A 21,196-nucleotide genomic window follows, 5' to 3' on the forward strand; every position below is an offset into this window, starting at 1 on the left:
AGGCTATGAACATTCCATCGGTGGATCTCCAGTCATAAAAAACCAACCAACTAACAAATAAATAGATCCCGTTGGTTGGTTGGTTGATTATTGAAGATTAGCTGATTTGATTTACTGATTTGGTTTTTCATTCCCACCTACTGGACTCATAGGAGAAACACAAAGAGAAAGATAAATTTGAATTTTACAAAGATAATCCTTACTCCTATTTTCATTTATTTTCCTTTTGAAGTCCTCCTAAGGTTGGCCTTTTAAAACCTGAGATCATACAAACAATTCTTTTAGAATTAATATTAATTTCTTCAGGAGTGAATTTAAGACAAATAGACTCTTGGCCAGATCCAAGAAGACCAGTGAGATTAGTTAGCCATGAGACCATGAGAGATATATTTTTAAAGTTCTTTGAGGAAAAATGCAACTTTCAATGCAAAGTTTTAGAGGAGATAACCGTGGATCTAGAGATATAATACACTATGCTATAATTTAAAAGATGACTAATCTGTACTATTATGAAATTGATAAAAGATCTAAGTTGCCCTCTTTGAAACACAAAACAAAGATGGTGGCTCAGCAATTCAGGTGCCTATATGTTGCTCATTAAATCTGGATATTATGCAGGGTTACAACAATAAAAATCATACTTCAAAATGCAATTTAGACCCTCTCCTCCCCAAACGACCATACTCTAGTTACAGTGTTAACTCGATGAAAATGACATTTAATTATAATAAATATCAACTTCAACATTTGGATCCAAAACATTATTGTGAAAATGGAAACAATGTAGATAGAAGTATTTTTTATCTAAAACATTAGTTTAACTTAACATAAATAATTGCACTGGCTACCAACATTGTATGAAGCACCTTCAGGGATATTAGTTATGTGACGTACAAAATGTTGAAGTTTAGAATGACAACTGTCTCATCCAAGAGGGAAAATCATTTCTGGATCTGGGGGACAAAGAAGATAGCATCTGGGCTCGGAGTGACGCAGACAGGGAGGGGACCGCTCACCCAGGGACCCTTGGCCTCTGAAACATCGGCTGCTGAAGACACTACACAATATCACAAATTCTCCCTGGCGCCCTGCATAGATTTATGCAGGCTTGTCTGTCTGTAAATGCATCCTACTTAAAAAAAAACATATTATTTATATTTACATAAAATGCATTAGGTTTATACATAACATTAGCTTGAAATTTCACATTCTGTGCCTTTCTCCATCGCAAAGTAGCCTAAGCCCAGGCAGCATTTGGAGTGAAAATGAAAGGCTTTATAATAAATATTACCCTTTGTGTGTGCATGGAAAATGTTCCCTTTCCCTAGTTTTCCCTGAGGGCACACTATTTTGGCTTTATTGTGACACTTCACTGTGACATTGCAATGAGGGAAAGCCATGCTTTACATGTCAGTGAAAGAAATGCCACAAAATGCTAACATATCTTCTCAAGGTTGCCAGAAATAATTTCCACTGGGTTGTGTTTTCCCATCTGTGGAGCTCTGAAATGTTAAGGAAATAAATGAGCTCTATTATCTATATTTTTCTAGTAGATGAGAAAAAAAGAGAAAAATACACTCAGCCCTGCATTTATTGTTCTATTCAATCAAACTGTTGCTTTAAACATCCAGACTTCTCCAGGGAACTTGATCAATGCAACAAATACGTTTCGACACCATATTTCATACCTGTGGAGTTTTGATCATACAAAATATCTTTGAGGATCTGATTTTTACCTGAAAATTTTGGTTACATATTGGAGAAAGATATCTACTTGGAAACTCAAATTCTCACTTGAAATAAGGTTCCCTTTGATGTCAACATAAACGAAATACAATTAATTAAAAAGCAACTGAGCGGTCAGCAGAGGGTTCAGAGAGTAGGGTACTGGCCTTGCATGCGGCCAAGCCGAGTTCCAGGTTCCCTGAGCCCCACCAGGAGTGATCCCTAAGTACTGAACCAGGAGAAAGCCCTGAGCACCACCAGGTTTGACCCCCAAACAAACAAATTTTAAAAAATCCGAGAAAAATAATCCAATCGCTTTAATGATCGACTCAATTTTGAAAGTATTTTCAGAAGCTCAATTCATTGACCTTTTGGGTTTCAGAAAAGAGAGCAACTTAGCAGGAAACTGCATTGCCCCAATATAAAAAAAAAAAAAAACTAGACTTAAAGCAATTTGGGGACTGATTTTCTATAATAATGAATTCTTAGTAGAAGTCATCAGAAGACATTGCAATGCATTTTAAAATGTAGGTGTAGCAAATGTCTTCAGAGCATACCTCCAAAAGATGAAACAAAAAAATCAGCAGACGGCTGAAGAGATAGCACAGTGGGTAGGGTGCTTGCCTTGTAGACAGCTGACCCTGGTTTGATTCCCAGGACCACCCAGGTTCTCCGAGTTTGCCAGGGGTAGTTCCTGTGCATGCTGGGTATTGTCCCAAACAAACAAACAAACAAACAAGATCAGAAATTATGAACCACTGAATATGTGATAACTGTTTACACGTTCTAACATGTAATTTCAATAAAAAATTTATAGTGGATAGTCTTACTTATTTCTTCACATTGGCAGAAAATTGTACTCACGGTGAGAGGTCAAGAAGTTGGGGGCTGGAGTGATAGCACAATGGGTAAGGCTTTTGCCTTGTACGCAGTGAACCTGGGTTTGATTCCCAGCATCCTGTATGGTCCCCTGAGCACCGCCAGGAGTAATTCCTGAGTGCAGAGCCAAGAGTAACCCCTATGTATCACTGGGTGTGACCCAAAAAGCAAAAAAAAGTGTAAATCTGAATTAAGAATATTGACAGAACAAAACAATAACAAAGGTATGATGATAAAAGGAAAATATTTATTTTATTTCTGAGTATATATAATAATATTCAATGATATAAATGATGTTTTCAGAGATATACGTTTGACGAAAACACCAGAGAATCTACAGGTATGTTTGGTGAAGTCATTATAAGAAGTATTTGAATTATTGGGGCTGGATAAATAGTACAGAAAGTACCTCTGCTTGCCTTACATGCCGCTGACATGGGTTCAATCCCTGGCATTCCTTGTGGTCCCCTGTGCAGAGCCAGAAGTGACCCCTGTGCATTGCCAGGTGTAGCTCAAAAACCAAAAAGCATATTGAGTGTGTTGAATAAATGAGAAAATTTAAAAAAAAACAACAAATTTGAATTACAAAACCAGCAATATAGCATTGTAGTACTGTAGCACTGTAGCACTGTCCTTCTGTTGTTCATCCACTTGCTCGAGTGGGCACCAGTAACGTCTCTATTGTGAGTCTTGTTGTGACTGTTTTTGGCATATCAAATATGCCACGGGGAGCTTGCCAGGCTCTGCCATGTGGGCGGGATACTCTCGGTAGCTTGCCGGGCTCTCCGAGAGGGACGGAGGAATCGAACCCGGATCAACTGCGCGCCAGGCAAATGCCCTACCCACTCCAACAATATAACCCAGCAATATAAATTAGAAAAATTTGAGCAACACATAAAAATATGAAATGCTTATGCTAAATCTAATCGATTTGCTGGAGCGGGCCCAGTAACGTCTCCATTGGAGACTTTGTTGTTACTGTGTTTGGCATATCTAATGCGTCACGGGGAGCTTTCCAGGGTCTGTCCTGCGGGCGAGATACTCTCGGTAGCTTGCTGGGCTCTCCGAGAGGGGCGGAGGAATCGAACTCGGGTCGCCATATTGGGTGCGTGCAAGGCAAACGCCCTACCACCGTGCTATCGCTAAATCTAATAAAGCATAAAAAATCTATATAAACAAACACATTATTGGGAAATTTATCGACAATCTAAATAATTAGCTCACAGAAGTCTCTGTGGAATGCCAGGAATCAAACCTTCATGCTTAGGATGTGCTTGAACCACGGTCCTATAGCCTCACTCCAATAAACTTGCTTTTACTGCTGCAAAGTACCACCTACTAAAATTTGAACCCGTCATTTTATGATGAGTTATTTTAATCACACCAGCCTGTACTCAGGGTTCATTTCCGGTTCTCCGCTCCAGAGTCATTCCTGGAGGAGCTTTGGCTTGGACCCAGGGTCTATGGTGGAGCAATAGCACACAAAGGCAAGTACTCTACCTCCTGTGCTCTTTCTCCAGGCTTAAGAGATTGATTATTGTTTCTTAAATGCAACTTAGCATTACGCCCTAGGAAATGGAGTTTTCAGTCCTTTGATTCATTTTTGGTAAACTGCTCACTTCTCTTTCTGAAATCCCTTCTCTGGCTCACTCTGCCATGGATACACAGAAAATATACAACAGCTTCTTGATTACACTTTTCTGGTAATAGAAAAGATTACACTTTTCTGGTTTACTAGAAGAGAACTGAGATGTATAAAGTTAAACTTCCGTGCTGTTTATTGGAAACAGGTTCGCAATTTCTAGGAACTAACTGTAGCACTGTCCTCCCGTTGTTCATCGATTTGCTCCAGCCAGCACCAGTAACGTCTCCATTGTAAGACTTGTTGCTACTGTTTTTGGCATATCGAATACGCCATGGGGAGCTTGCCAGGCTCTGCCACGCGGGGGGGGGGGGGGGTACTCTCGGTAGCTTGCCAGGGTCTCTGGGAGGGACGGAGGAATCAAACCAGGGTCGGCCATGTGCAAGGCAAACACCCTACCCGCTGTGCTATGCTACCACAAATGCCACATTTTCTCTTGACAGTGTAAACTTACAGAGATACGATTTACTCTTGGGGAACAGAGATGAAATTCATGAGTGATTTCTCTTAACTGTGCTTTCTAAACTTGTGACCACACTGCTCTTTTCAATGTTATGCCAAGCTATAGTTGTTCAATAGTAAACCTATAATTTAAAAGCTTCTCTTCTCACTCATCTCATACATCATCCTATGAGTAGTTGCTATTAATCAATGGTTAGCTTGCTGTCGTGGAACACTGATTCCATTGGCAAGGTTATTCGATAATACTAGGTTTACAAGAAGCGAGAAAGTTTCCCCTGTAACACCAGAGCTAATTCATGTTTGCTCTCATTTCATTGACATTATTTTATGAATCATAATTTGCTTAGCATCCGCAACATTTTAAATAAAATATTCAAGTCACTGAAGTTTCCTAATACTAGTACCACTCCTGTTATTGCTATTAACTAGTTCTGAATGATGAGGTAATAGGTAAGAGGAGTCAAAATAACTTTGGTGGAGGGTACTGGATCATTGTATAACTGAAACCCAAGCACAAAAACTTGTAAGTCTACAACTGTACCTCATGGTGTTTCACTAATAAAAATTAAAAAAAAATAACTTTGGTGAAAACATGAACCGAATGAAACAGCTTTACTTAGGGAGATGCACTGGAAAGTTACAATATTGTAAAACTGCAGAATCTCAAACAACAATGTTTATAAGTGACCAGCACAACTGATTCTTGAGTCAAAAGTAAGCCTTGCACACAAGTGCATGTGACTAAAAAATAAATAAATAAAATAATGTGGGTATCGCCAAATGCCCTTAAATTGCTAAACATATAATTTTCAAGTGTTTAGTTACAGCTAATCCATTTAATACGCAAATCATTTATTGGGCTCTTTGGTAGAATAATCTGATGAATCACAGAGATTTTCCAAAAAGAATCTAGAGATATTACAGCAGGAAAGGTGTCTGGTGTCTGCCTTGCATATGGACAACACGGGTTCGCGTCTCCAGTACTCCCCAAGTCACCTCAAGAATAATGAGTGACTCTCAACGCAGAGCCAGACTGAGCCCCGAGCAGCACCGGACTGATCCTCAAACAAAAAAAAGAAAGCAAAAATGAAAATAGGAAGGAAATATTAGGATAAATTGAGAAAACTGTCAACAATGATTCTGTGGGTTTTAGGATCTGGACAGTGGAATAAGTTAGAACTAACATAAATAGGAAGGGAGATTTGTTGTTGTTTCTAGTAAATCAAATCTTTATCAAAATTTGAATTTGAGGGGGCTGGAGCTATAGCACAGTGGGTAGGGCATTTGCCTTGCACGCGGCCGACCCGGGTTCAATTCCCAGCACCGCATATGGTCCCCTGAGCACTGCCAGGAGTAATTCCTGTGCATCGCCAGGTGTGACCCAAAAAGAAAAAAATATTTGAATTTGATAGACAGGCATGGCTATTGTAATGTTAAATAATACTTAAAAATCCATTTTTAAAAGGGATTTGGGGCCACACCTGGAGATGCTCAGGGCTCACTCCTGGCCCTGCACTCAGGGATCATTCCTGGCAGGACTTGGTGTGCGTCTGAGGTGCTGGGATCACACCCTGTCCAGAATAGGCAAGGAAATTTGCCTGCTTTCTGTACTCTCCCTTAAGCGCCTAAAATACTTTTCTTAAGTGAGAAAACATATGCTGGTTTAGTTTAAGTTTTCCACGTTGTATCAAACTGAAATCATTAAGAAAAACTAAGTATGATATTTTGACACAACTAAAATACACTGGAAAAGACACACGTTTCACCAATGTTTGCCTTCCCAAAATAATCATATGTGAGAAGATTTTTAAAATAAACATAGCTTGAAAAAATTTTGACTATAATATCAAGTTAGTTGACTTATAATATGTTCTATTACATATTATGATAAATATATTTATCAATATATTTAATTATATCTAGTAATAGAAATAAATATGGTTGAATAATAATTGTATCATGACAATTCAAGTGCATTTTAGAACTTAAAGTGATCTTTTTTACTTTAACTAGTCAATACTTGGAGTTTTTTTTTTACTTGAATTTCATATTCCTAGTTGGAACAAAAACACAAAATAAAATAATAAAGCTGTGAAATTTCATGATAGTAGATCTAAAAATAATCTACTTTACTTTTATAAACTCTTACTATATAACATTTTCATTTTTCTATTTAAAAATACTTAGTGTGACCTCTTTAATTTCCTAGTACAGGATTTTATATAATTGTATAAAACAATTGTGCTTCTAGATAAAATTTTGTTAGCAGAATATGCTTACAAAACAGTTGAGCTGAAGTATATAAATTAAAAAATAAAATGATGTGATCTCATCAGTTTCTTTTCCATATTTAACCGGAGAACAAAAAACACTAATTTGAAAAGTTATGTGAATCTCTCTCTTCACTGTTGCATTATTTGCAACTGTCAATATATGGAGAAAACCCAAGTACCCCCTGACAGATGAATGGGTGACAAAGGACAGAAGAATATTACTCAACCACAAAAAATACTTTGCCATTATTGACAACACAAATGGAACATGAGAGTACTGTGCTAAATAAAAAAAAAAGTTAGACAGATAAAGACACATGCTGTTAAATTTCACTCTTATATAGAATACAAAGAAAGAAAGCAAACAAAAGAGACTTCCATGTAGGAAATGGTGGCTTACTGGTCCCCAAAGGGAAAGGGGTTGGTGGTGAGAGAATGGACAAAGGACATCAATGGTATGAATGATGGTAAATGGGGACTAGATTTTTCATGGAGGTTATATGCAGTGTTAGGACGTGCTGGAGACTAGAAACCTATTAAGAGAAGAATTAATGTCTGTGCTCAATGGTCGACCCGGGTTCAATTCCTCCGCCCCTCTCGTAGAGCTCGGCAAGCTACCGAGAGTATCCTGCCCACACAGCAGAGCCTGGCAAGCTCCCCGTGGCTTATTCAATATGCCAAACACAGTCACAACACGTCTCATAATGGAGATGTTACTGGGCCCACTCAAGGAAATCGATGAACAATAGGAGGACAGAGCTACTGTGCTACATCAAAGGAAATTTATTAAAAATATCCCCACCCCCCCAAAAATTGACTTAGGCACTGCTTCTGTTGGGTGTTAGATGGTGTCCTGCACCTCCCACCCATGCCATCCCCAACCTCGGTGGGCCTAAGACCTCAATTTCCCACCAGGAAGGAGGCAGCCACACTGACTTCAGCTTTTCCCCGTGGAAAAAAAAGGGGAGGAACCTCAACTTGAAAAGAACCTCCAATCTCAACCTTGAAAAGAAGAAAAGATACTTCAAGTTCAAGTATCCTCAATATTTTTCAATCACCCTCCGGAACGATGCAGACAAGATTTAGACTCCCAACTTAATCAACATCCTATTCTACCTGATGTGACCAAAGTCTGTTAGTCTTCTGCAGCCTGACGCCCATTATGTTCCTCCCTGACTTCCTGCCTGATTTGTACTTCAGATGTGTGTTTGTAGCACAGTGTGTGGAACTCCTGGAGCTCACTTATACTTGTTATGATCATCCAGGCAGTGGGCCAGCACTTGCTGCCGTTGGAGGAGAAAAAAGAACCCTTCCAGACACACTTCGAAGAAAGGAAGAAACAATTAACTTTGTAATGGAAGCTGTAATTCAAAGAGAATTTCAGTTATTTAACCATAAAGAATGAGAACTTTAAATTTTAATGACGGCTGCTTAATTGTATGTGGCATAACCTCGACATACTGGTAAAATTCCCCTCAGAAGTTCCGTGTTGGCTCTCATTTTTGAGTGAGAGCAGAACAGTATGGTGGTGATTGTGAAATAGCGGCTCTAAAGGTACTCCTTCACAAAAGCAACAAAGGCAATTCAGAGTTAATTCGTCATGTGAACAATCTCAGGATCTTAGGAAGTAGCCAGACAACTCGGGGTAGAAAAGGGGGTATTGTTTATAACTTACCTCCTTATTAAATTTATAATTTTTATTGAGATAATGTTGGCTTATAAAACTAAACATTTTAGGGATACAATATTGTATCCCTTCAATGTATATTGCCTTATCACAGAATTGCAGACAACCTACAAAGAAATGATCTCTATTATGTGTCATCTTCGAATCTTTCAAAGTCCAAGTTCCCATTTATAACTGTTAATGTAGACACATCCTTATTAATGGAAATAATCTCATTAACTTCCCAAATACAAATCACTGGTAATAATTACTATCTTGTATTTGGAGTTTCTCCTATTGGCCCAACACTCAATCAGGACCACACAAGGTGAGCGTGGATGGTGAGCTCTGTAGAAAGCTCAGGAAACACCGAGCTCTGGCGAGTCATGCAGTAAGTATGGTATAAGCATCCTGTGCTCTCGTATGAAAATGCAGGGTATAAATTTGAAGAAGGAAAAGTGAAGACAAAAGCGTAGGGACAGAAGAAAGAGAGGGGGATAGAAAAAGGGAGGGGATGAAGAGAATGTGTCTGTGTTTCTGGGGATAGAGGCAAACAAACAGCAGGGAATGGAAGACATTGACACAACCTCAAGAGGAGAAGACTAGGACACACAGGCCATAGAGTGAGGCAAACACACACACACACACACACACACACACACACACACACCACACACACACACAGTAGAACAAGACTGGCATTCTAAGACACGCAGAACTTGCCCAACTAGCAAGAGTAAGGTGCTATTATTTTTACTTTCTAAATTACTTTGATAAAATGCTTTTGAAGACATGTGGCCGTTTCATGACTGCGCTCATAAATACCAATTTTACTTCTTGACATTTACCTTAATGCAGATATTTGGCTCATCAATCTGGAATCTGCTTCACGTCCACAGATATACACAAGGTCTCTGCTCTGAAAAATAGTGTCTGAGCTCGGATATGCTTCCTTCCAAATCTCAACAGAACACCATGACTCATTTAACACGACTTCTATACTAGAGCCGTAATTATTTACTATTTATTTGTTGCTTTTTATTTTGTTTTATTCGGGGCTGGGGGAGATGCTTACAAGTGTTATTCAAGGAGCCTCGGGCCCTTGCTGGTGATTTTCAATTAACCAGGTTTGCAGTTCCATGCAGGGGTCCGAGACTGTGCCTTTGCTCAGGCCCTGTGGTGTGAGGAATCCTCTGAGCTACCCCAACAACGCCAACAGCTTGCAGGGCTGCACTAGCTGTGCTTGGGATTAAACTGGGTCCAACTGCATGCAGGCACACATACTCATGCCTGTACTATCTAGGGCACTCCTAGAGTCATTGATTTTCAAGTATTTCTTTTATTTAGGTACTGTGATTTACAAATGTGCCCACAGAACTAGAACAATAGTATAACAGGCTGGGAACTTGCATTTCATGGGGCCACCCAGGTTGGAGCCCTAGTACCATATAGGGTCCCTTAAGCTTTCCAGAGTGATGCCTGAGTGCAGAGCCAGGAGTGACCCTGAGCACTGCCAAAGTGTGGTCTAAAAGAAAAAAAAAGTGTCCATAATAGAGTTTCAGGTACACCCTGTTCCAACTCCACATCTGCCAGATACATACTTACAAGGAAACTCAGGGCCTGGGAGGAAGCTTAAGAGGTTTTGCATTCCGGAGACCCAGGATTGATCCCCAGTGCCACCTAGTCTTATGAGTAACCCCTGAAGCATCCAGCCAGGAATAGTCCTTAACAACACCTGGTGTGGCCAAAATTCACCCCCCAAAATAAAATAAAATAACAAGAGAAAAAGTGTCAAAATATGGAGTATTAAATTAGTAGGAACTACCTACTTGGGGCTGGAGCGATAGCACAGTGGTAGGCTGGCCCAGCTGACCCGGGGTCAATTCTTTCGCCCCTCTCGGAGAGCCTGACAAGCTACCTAGAGTATCTCGCCTGCACGGCAAAGCCTGGCAAGCTACCCGTGACGTATTCGATATGCCAAACACAGTCACAACAAATCTTGCAATGGAGACATTACTGGGCCTGCTCGAGCAAATCAATGAACAACGGGAGGACAGTGCTACAGTGCTACCTACTTAGCTTGAAATAATATTAGCTTGAAATAACTACACATCCATGAATATTATCTCTCTGTATGAATCTGTATAAGCATACATATGGATATACTCACATCTTTGAAATGTCTTAATGGTCAAATAGTCAACCCACTGAATCATAAATAAGTTGTTTGTTTCGGGTGTCCTTAATTTAGAAGTATGCAACCGAAAATGAGACTTCCACACCACTTCTTATAACTCAGTCCCTTTCTTCTCGGTGAAGCCATACCTTTCCTCCACCCTTCACACCCACCAGCCCCTCTGACCCACCACTAAGTCAGGAAACCTCTAGGTCAGAACATATTTCTGCTATCTCCTATCCCAGCACTGATCAGCTTCCAGGACCATCACAGATGCCTCAATATCTACATTCACTAGCAAGGTAGAAATAAGATAGAAATATTTGATTGATTTGCAGTTCTTGCATCCCAGTTTAATATTCCATTGTGCAACCTCAAAAAAAATCATACTATGGTTCAGAATATTGTACAACTGGGAATTCTGGAGAATGCCAAAGCATGAATCCACATTCTGTAACCAGGATATTGAAAAGTGTTTGCACAATCAATTCCAGAGACTCAATGCTTCGGGTCATGGATGAGCTCAGGCCACTCACTTATACCAAGCGATCTGTACACTAGTTGCTGGACTTCTGGAAATTCTCCTATTAATAATTATTTATAAGAATTTTATCTCAATTAAAGAGATCATAAGGTTAAAAACCAAATTTTCACAAGAGAAAGTACAGGGTTTGAGACATTTGTTTTACATGTGGCAAACCCAGGTTCTATTCCTCGTGCCCCATATGGTCCCCAAAGCACTTCTGAAGTGATTCCTGAGTACAGAACCAGGAATAAATGCTAAGCATCCCCCCAGGTGACCCAAACAATTGTCAGGCTTAGTCTAAGTTACCAAGATATCACTCTACATCTGTTTTAGAGGAAACAAATTGAACATCAAAACATTAATTCATGAAAACACAAAATCATAATAATTAAAGACATTTGATTCTTAGAGTAGAAGCTTTCTTTCCCTAAATGATTTTTCACTGCTTATAAAAACACGGGGCAATCTTTTTAAATAAGGGCAAGTAAAGATTAGTTTGAAGTAAAGGGGAGAATTGATCTTTTTGCAGTCTCAAGGGACAATGTGTGTTCTAAAACCTGTCCTTTCTCATTTGACAGCCACCCAACAAATCCCTGAACAGCAAGCCATTCAGTCAAACTTAACTCATCTTTATACAGTGTTGACTTTCTCTGTACAAGAGTTCTCAGGCAGATGCAGTCATATTCTTTCAACAGCCAGTTAGAATTAGTACATTGTTCTATTGTGCTCCCTTACTTAAATCCGTTTGGTAAGAACGATCATACTATGTTTTAATGACCTTAAGACAATTTCCTGAGGCCAGAGAGCTTGTAGAGGAGTTCAGGACGCACATCCACCTATCCTGGTTCGAATCTTCAGCATTCCACATGGTCTCCTGGGCATCACCATATGTGATTCCTGAGCAGAGAGCCAGACTAAGCTCTGAGCACAGCTGAGTGTGACCCCACACAAAACAAAACAAGTGTGTCGTCTGTCAAAACTTGTGAGTTCCAGTCTTATTCCAGTGCCATCGCTTTTGGCTAGCATCTAAATACAAGAGGCAATATTCTAGATGTTGGAGATATTGTTGATGAAATAAATAAAAGACATTTTTGCTTTGAGAAATGGACCATGCTATGAAAAGAGACAGATGAAAAACAAGCTAAATAAGCAGTAGGATTGGATAGTTTCGGATTTTTGGTTTTGTTTTTGGATCACAGCCGGCAATGGTACTGGCTCTGCACTCAGGAATCACTTCTGGCAGTGCTCAGAGCACAATATGGGATGCTAGGGACTGAACTTAAGTTGGTCGCATGCAAAGCAAATGCCCTACCCACTGTATTATTGCTCCAGCCCCCATTTTTTTTAAGTCACGATCATCCTGTTGTTCATTGATTGCCTCAAGCAGGCACCAGTAACGTCTCCTTCTTCCTACCCCTGAGATTTTAAAAGAGCCATATTCAATGCTCTTTTAGGGTTAGGAGAATGAGACCCATCATTGTTACTGGTATTTGGCATATTGGGTATGCTACGGGGAGTTTGCCAGACTCTGTCGTGTGGGCAGGTTACATTAGGTAGCCTACCGGGTTCTCCAAAGGAAAAATGAGATAAGATGTTGCTCAGCCGCAAATGTGGCCACACGCTTCTGGGAGCTGGGTTTTAAAGACTCTGCGTCTTGGCTGTTAATGGGACCAACCTGGCGCTGGCGGCAGCTGGTGGGTGTGATGCCTACCTACTGGAAGATGGGGGATCTGGGTGGAGAAGGTCCAGTCCTAATCCAAGCAGGCTTGGAGATCTCAGTCCCGGGACCCGCACATTTTTTTAAGTATAAAAATAATATAGGGGAAGGTAAAATCAGAGGAATAGGAGGCATTTAAATAAAAGATTTGTAGCAAATGAGGGACAGAGACAACCAGTTAGGGAGGAATATCTCTGCAGGTTAAGGGGAGGGCGTGACAGACCCGGGTTTATAAAGGAAAATGGAGAGATTAAGAGATCAGTGTGGAGTTCTTTACCTTTTTCTTTGAGAAGAAGAAAGTCCATTGCAGGGTTTGGAAAAAGGAGTGATAGTATATTACTTGAACACACCCTTCCTGGCTGCCTTAGAAAACCAGCTCTAAGGTGGAAAGGACAGTTAAACTGGAGGGAAGCTGGAGAGAAAATTACCAGAATCATTTAGGTGAACGATCTTGGTTTGGGACCAGACTTGTATGGAGGTAAAGGTAAAAGGTAAAGGCCCTCCCGTTGATCGTCGATTTGCTCGAGCGGGCCCAGTAACGTCTCCATTGGAGACTTTGTTGTTACTGTGTCTGGCATATCGAATACTCTCGGTAGCTTGCCGGGCTCTCCGAGAGGGGCGGAGGAATCGAACTCGGGTCGGCCATGTTGGCCGCTTGTAAGGCGAACGCCCTACCCGCGTTCGCCTTACAAGCGGCCAACATGGCCGACCCGAGTTCGATTCCTCCGCCCCTCTCGGAGAGCCCGGCAAGCTACCGAGAGTATTCGATATGCCAGACACAGTAACAACAAAGTCTCCAATGGAGACGTTACTGGGCCCGCTCGAGCAAATCGACGATCAACGGGAGGGCCTTTACCTTTACCTTTGTATGGAGGTATGAGAAATAATCAGATGATGGTTTTATCTTGAAAGCTGGCGCATGAGAATGATAGGAGAGACTGGGTTATAGGGCATGAGGAGACAATTCAAGGAGGGCTCCAAACCCTCTGCACTCTCCATTTACTGAGTGCAAAAATGGTGGAAATCTAAGGACGGATCTGTTTTCCATCGTGCTAAAATTGTGATTTTGAGTGTGTGAAGTTTGAGATCCAATTTTGGGCTGCATCTGGAAATACTAGCCACACAGATGTTGAATCCAGGAAAGACAAGAGTGAGGACGCCAATGCCTCTACAAGCCCGATGAGATCACTAGGGATTACTTAGACAAAGAGGCATCCCAGGGAGTGGTAGTGGTATTGTTCAGTGCTAAAGGAGCCGTGAGAATAAGAATAAAAGGAAATCAGGGACTTTGTAGGGTCAGGTAACTAAGATTTTTTAAAAATTAAAAAAAACTTTTTTTTTTAAACTAATGATCTTGGGGAGTGTCTGCTGGGAGAAACTCAGAGCTCTGAGTCTTTTAGACACACTGCAGGATTGGTGATTGCTTCTCTCAAGACCACAGGCAGAGTCCCAAGGCTTCGGGGGTGATGATTTCAAACACTTGGAGAAGCCTGGGAGTTGGAATTCTCCGCAGTCTCACAGAAACCAGAGTCTTCTCTGTGATTCCCACTTGGGAGAATGGCGGAAGCATGGCACCAGGAGGAGGCTCCAACCCTGTCCTGCACGTCCCCTGGCCCTGAGTGTGAGCGAAGTCCCTTGGGACGGACTCTCCACCCCTCTTTGGGAGCCATCCCAGGAGGCTCTCGAACAGATGGGAGTGGGGGGTTGTGCTCAGATCTCAGAGTAGTTAAGAGAACCTCTGCTCTGAGGCGTGTCCTTCTCTGCAAGGCTCTCAACAAACTGCCCCCGCCTTCAATTTCTCTGAGTGTTTTTGTCTGGCAAAGTTTCCGTATCATGATCTGCGATGCAAGGGTGTCTTACAGGTAACCGAGAACGATGCATTTCCATTCCAATTTATTTTCTCTTTTCAACAGATATTGATGCCACGGAACCAAGAGAGAGTTAAATAGAAGAGAATCTTGCTTTATATTTGATTATCTATTTGAACAGGCAGATACTTACTGACAGTTTAAAATTAATTAGAAAGACCCATTGAAAGTGTAGGCTTATTTGTAATTGCGCCGTGTAAATTTCACTGGCTAAAGAGAGCCTTGACTCAAGTGCCATCAATAAGGGATGATTTAGAAAATAAGAGGAGAAAAGTTTCACTTTGAAGTTAGCTGTAGAAACTACATTAAATTTAACATTGAAAATTTATGTGAGCTTTAAATAATATAATTATAGATGAAATAATTTTAGGCAAACCTTAAATAAAAACTTATAGAATGGACTGTTAACTACATTAGTTATTCATAAAACAAATACTGGTAGGTGATGTGAAATATAGTATTTTTTAAATAACATCATTACTAGGGAGGACTGAAATGGAGATAAATAAAATATGAATAAAATACATTTATTGTCCTTAAAAAGCTGTTGTACTCTCAAAAAAGACTGAATTCCATATAAATAGTTTAAGTTTGGGGGGTACTTTTTCCCTTTGGGGGGGGTGTGCCTCCTAGATACTTTCAGTCAACCTGGCTGATTGGCTGGTGCAGTGTGGGACCACTAGGACCACAGTGCAACAGGGATCACTAGGACCACACCAGTGGTATTCAGGGGTCTCTAGGCTTCCTCCTACAAGTCTTGGCACCACCTACATCCCAGGTGGTGCCAGGTGTCATACAAGAGTCGGAAGGGGCATTATTAGGTTGCCAGGCATTCATGCACCCTAGCCCCTTGACTCTGTCTCTGGCCCCAGGAAATTGTTCCTCATCTTGTTGGCTCCCGACCAAATGAAGCTTGAAGGGACAGTACCTGCTTCATCGTGAGTGGGGAGATAAATGGGTTAATAAAAAAAGAGCAAGAAGCTGTTAGAAAAGATGAAGTCATGAAATTTACATACAAGTGGTACTACATGGAAAGTATCATGCTAAGTGAAATGAGTGAGAAAGAGAGGGACAGACATAGAAAGACTGCGTTCATCTGGGGAATATAAAGTAACAAAATAGGGGACTAACACCCAAGAACAGCAGAGATAAGTACCAGGAGGTTCATTTCATGGCTTGAAGGCCAGCCGCACATGCTAGGGGAAAAGGAAGCTCAGATAGAGAGGGGAACACCAAGTAAAGTGTGTTGGGAGGATCCTCCCTGGATGGGAGATGCATGCTGAAAGTAGACTATTGCCACTCAATGCTTCTTTTGAAAACCTCAGTACCCAAAAGGAAAGAGAGAACAAAAGGGAGTGCCCTGCCACAGAGGCAGGGTGGGATGGGGGGATGGGGGATGGGGTGTGGGAGAGATACATTGGTGGTGGAGAATGGGCACTGATGGAGGCAGGGGCACTTGATCATGGTATAACTGAAACCCAAGCACAAAAATTTGTAAGTCTACAATTGTACTTCATGGTCTTTCACTAATAAAAATTTTTTAAAAATAAAAAAAGAGCAGAATACAAAGTCATAGTTACTTCAAAACGTACAAGAAAAGACGTGCTTTGGGTAAACAATGAAAAAAAGTATTAGTCGACCTGGAAGGTCAAGATGATAGGAGGTAATCTTAAGACGAGTACAAATCCCATATAGGAAATGATTAAGGGATGGATTTTTATCAGGAGTAGACCCCAACAAAGTAAACATGGAAGGAATATTTATAAAAATGAAACTAAGATATTTTCTTGGGTATAAGATTTTCTGTGGGAAAAAATTGGGGAAGGTGACACTTAAAATTTTTTTGTTTTCTCTTTTAAGAAGGAGAAAATAATGAGAATGATCATTCAAAGGGGAAAAAATCCACACAAATAGTGGGGCTGAGTGGGTTCGATCACCAACACCCCATTTGGTCTCCAGAGCACCACTAGGAGTGATCTCTGAGCGTAGAGATTGGAATACGCCCTGAGCACTGCAGGGTATGTCCTTCCCCTCCACCGCCCCCCCCCCCCCCCCAAGAAAAAAATCTCAAACAGGTAAAAGGTAGTGAAAGATAGGGTCAAAGGCAAAACTGCAGTTGGACACATCCTGTAACATGGGAGGGGGGGTTCTGGGCCCTGGTGGGGGTGAGGTGAGGTGATCATGTACTCGAAGACTGTGAGTCAGCACCATTGTAAACACGTTACGTAAACTGTAGTCAACTTTTAAAATGTGCTTTGGAGATGGGACTAAGGAAAGCAAAAGGTTTAGCTGTGGTTTGAGACGGGCACTGGGATGAGTGAGGAAACTCAGAGGCCAGAACGAAAAGTGCTAAGAGAAGAAAAGATTCATTACTCAAGAAGGCAGCAAGACTTGACATTTGAGCAGTTCTCCAAGATCACACAGCTTGCCACCAAAAGAACTCTTAGAGTCTCGGGCTGCTATGAACCCAGGGCTTCCCCTACCTTATAAACCTGTCTGTTTCAAGTGAGACTTTGCATTGGAATTGAGAAGCATCTATTGTGAGGGAAAATTGAAAATTAAAGCACGAGATATTTTGGTTGTAGGAAGCTGATTTGTCAACTTACGGGACATGCTTATCTCAGTCCACACTTTCAGCAGAAAAAAATATTAGATTCAAGAAACATTATGTTTGCAAACACTTAATACAATTGAAGTAGGAGCTCAAATGGGTATAGTTTTCGTCAAAGATAACAGCAAGCCATGAAGTGATTTCCTGATGATTAAATTAAAGCTGATGCATTCCTTCAGGCAGGATTAAGAAGAATGAAGAAGTAATGTTAACTGATACTGTGCTTAGAAATTCTCAGAGCACACTGCGGTTAAAGGATAGTAGCTAAAAGGAACAACTATCTAAGAAATGCCTGACCAGGTCAAAAGAAATCTTATAGTTATTGGTTTACAATAAATTTAAGTGAAACAGGCGTCATGGGATGCACAGAATTTGACAGATTTTGAATTTTGTTTGAGATTCTGGAACACATAAGTTCATTTATAGAGGTAATAGTGAGATGTCAAAAGGCACCCTTACATAAATTCTCTTTGCAAGGATTTGTGAAAAATATATAAGGAAAATGGTTGGTGTACTTCTAAGAAGTCAAAACAGAAACCCAGAAAACTAAAGTTTATGTTTTTTTGGTACACTACTGGTCACATTATTCAGTATTATGCTACTCTGTATTAAATAGAAATGCAAATAATCATTAGCACTAACTCAAGAATTCATAGACAAAAATAATTGCAAAATAACACATACACCTGACTTTTCTAATAGCCCACGCCATTAAAAACTAGCAATGGTGAAAAAAAGCTTTCCTAACTAAGGATTAAGCCTAAGATAGTCCATCTTAAATGTGTATGAAAGTTAATGTAGCTCAGACATCTTCAGTTGCAAGTGTAAGAGGTCTGATGTGGGTCTGGGTCTGGGTATCTAATAATCATTCCAGGCAATGTCCACTATGCTAAAAGGAAATATTCATTCTTCAACCAAGAGCAGCAAATTCAAATTCTGTAACATAAAGGGGTGTTATAGATAAAAAAGCAAATGATGGAAAACCTATCTCCGTGAGTAAGCTCTGTAGATCTGAAAGGCACAGTGCAAGTAAATTTTCACATACAATGCAAAGTGGTGGCATTTTGCCAGTTTTTTTCCAAAATGTCTATATTAGGGACTGGAGCAATAACACAGCAGGAAAGACACTTACATTGCACGTGGCAATATGGGTTTAATCCCTTAAACCATACGTCACCCCCTATTCTCACCGTGAGTGATCCCTGAGCACAGAGTCAAGAGTAAGTCTTGAACACTGCCTGGTGTTTCCTCCACCCCATAAAAGTCTACATTTCAGAGACATAAATGACTTAGAATCATTAATACACTGGTTGATATAGCCTAAAAAATCTTTTTGGTGATACCCGAAAACAGAAGAAAAGTTAAACATGGTTAAGTATAATAAAATTTAAATATAATACATTTTCTAGTTTCCCTTTTCCCCTTAGGGACTTCAGTGCTTAATCCTCATAGAATTTTTCTGTAATATGGATATTTGCTCGAGCGGGTCCAGTAACGTCTCCATTGGAGACTTTGTTGTTACTGTGTCTGGCATATCGAATAAGTCACGGGGAGCTTGCCAGGTTCTGCCATGTGGGCAAGACACTCTCGGTAGCTTGCAGGTCTCTCCGAGAGGGGCGGAGGAATCGAACTCAGGTTGGCCATGTTGGCTGCGTGCAAGGCAAATGCCCTACCGCTGTGCTATTGCTCCATTTAAAAATATACGTATTACTATAAAAGAGCTGTAGATCAGTGGAACAAAATAGAGAATCCAGAGGTAAGCTCATGCATCTGAGAGCAATCAATTGCTTACAAAGGGCACAAGAACATACGAGTATTTCATTTCAATACATGGTATTGGTATAACTGAGCAATATTTAAATTAAAATCAATGAACTATCTTAGACCACACTCTATTAAATAAACAATGGATTAGCAATTGGGATGTAGAAAAGACATAAAACTGCAAAGTTAGAAGAATATGTGGATTAAAAAAGAGTCCTCTATGAGGCAAGGATGCCCACTCTCTTCACTACTGATCAATATAGTACTGGAAGTACTTGCAACAGTGATTAGGCAAGAAAAAGATATTAAGGGCATCCAGGTAGGAAAGGAAGAAATTAAGCTCTAAGATGATATGATACTATACTTAGAGAACACTAAAACCTCTACCGAGAAACTCCTAGAAACAATAGACTTGCATAGTAAAGTTGCAGGCTATAAAATCAATACCCAAAAATCCATGGCTTTCCTATACACAAATAGTGAAAGAGAAGAAAGTGACATGAAGAAAACAATCCCATTTACAATTGTGCCCCAGAAAATCAAGTACCTAGGAATCAGCTTAACTAAGGAAGTAAAGGACCTGTACAAAGAAAACTACAAAACGCTACTTCAGGAAATAAAAGAGGACACGAGAAAATGAAAAAATATCCCCTGGTCATGGATGGGGAGAACTAACATTGTCAAAATGGCAATACTTCCCAAAGCACTGTACAAATTAAATGCTATCCCCATAAGGATACCCATGACATTCTTCAAAGAAATGGAGCAAACACTCCTGAAATTTATATGGAACAATAAGCCCCCATGAATAGCTAAAGCAATTCTTGGGGAAAAGAAAATGGGAGGAATCAACCTCCCTAACTTCAAGCTCTACTACAAAGCAGTAATAATTAAAATGGCATGGTACTGGAACAAAGGCAGAGCTGTAGAACAATGGAACAAGGTTGAATATACTGACATCTTCCCCCAAGCATATGATCACAAGAAGAAAACATCCAACCCCATCAAAAAATGGGCGATGAAATGAACAGAAACTTTCTCAAAGAAGAAATCCGAATGGCTAAAAGGCACATGAGAAAATCCTCCACATCATTAATCATCAGGGAGATGCAGATCAAAACAACAATGAGATATCATCTCACACCACAGAGACTGGCCCACATACAAAAGAACAAAAGCAACCTGTGTTGGCACGGGTGTGGTGAGAAAGGGACCCTCCTTCACTGCTGGTGGGAATGCTGATTGGTTCAGCCCTTTTGGAAAACAGTATGGATGATTCTCAAAAAATTAGAAATTGAGCTCCCATTTGACCCAGAAATACCACTCCTGGGAATATATCCCAGAGAGGCAAAAATGTATAATCGAAGTGATATCTGCACTTGCTTGTTCATTGCAGCACTCTTTACAATAGCCAGAATCTGGAAAAAACCTAAGTGCCCGAGAACAGATGACTGGTTAAAGAAACTTTGGTACATCTACACAATGGAGTACTATGTAGCTGTTAGAAAAGATGAAGTCATGAAATTTACATACAAGTGGTACTACATGGAAAATATCATGTTAAGCGAAATAAGTCAGAAAGAGAGGGATAGACATAGAAAGATTGCATTCATCTGGGGAACATAAAGTAACAAAATAGGAGACTAACACCAAAGAGTGGCCGAGACTAATACCAGGAGGTTTGTTCCATGGCTTGGAGGCCAGCCACACACGCTAGGGAAAAAGGGAGCTTAGAAAGAAGAGAGCACCAAATAAAGGGTGTTGAGAGGATCCTCCCAGGATGGGAGAAGCATGCTGAAAGTAGACTATAGACTGAACATGATTGCGACTCAATGCCACTTTTGCAAACCACAACACCCAAAAGGAGAGAGAGAACAAAAGGGAATG

At 40.4% G+C, this 21,196-nt stretch overlaps 1 protein-coding gene across 1 annotated transcript in view; it reads right to left on the bottom strand.

Moving 5' to 3' along the window:
• The window catches only part of ST18 (ST18 C2H2C-type zinc finger transcription factor), a 128,084-nt gene that overhangs the window by 89,210 nt on the left and 17,678 nt on the right, over nt 1-21,196 (bottom strand). The window lies entirely within an intron of this gene.

Source organism: Sorex fumeus, unplaced genomic scaffold (assembly GCF_029834395.1).
Source record: "Sorex fumeus unplaced genomic scaffold, SorFum_2.1 ptg000002l, whole genome shotgun sequence".
Classification (NCBI taxonomy): Eukaryota; Metazoa; Chordata; class Mammalia; order Eulipotyphla; family Soricidae; genus Sorex; species Sorex fumeus.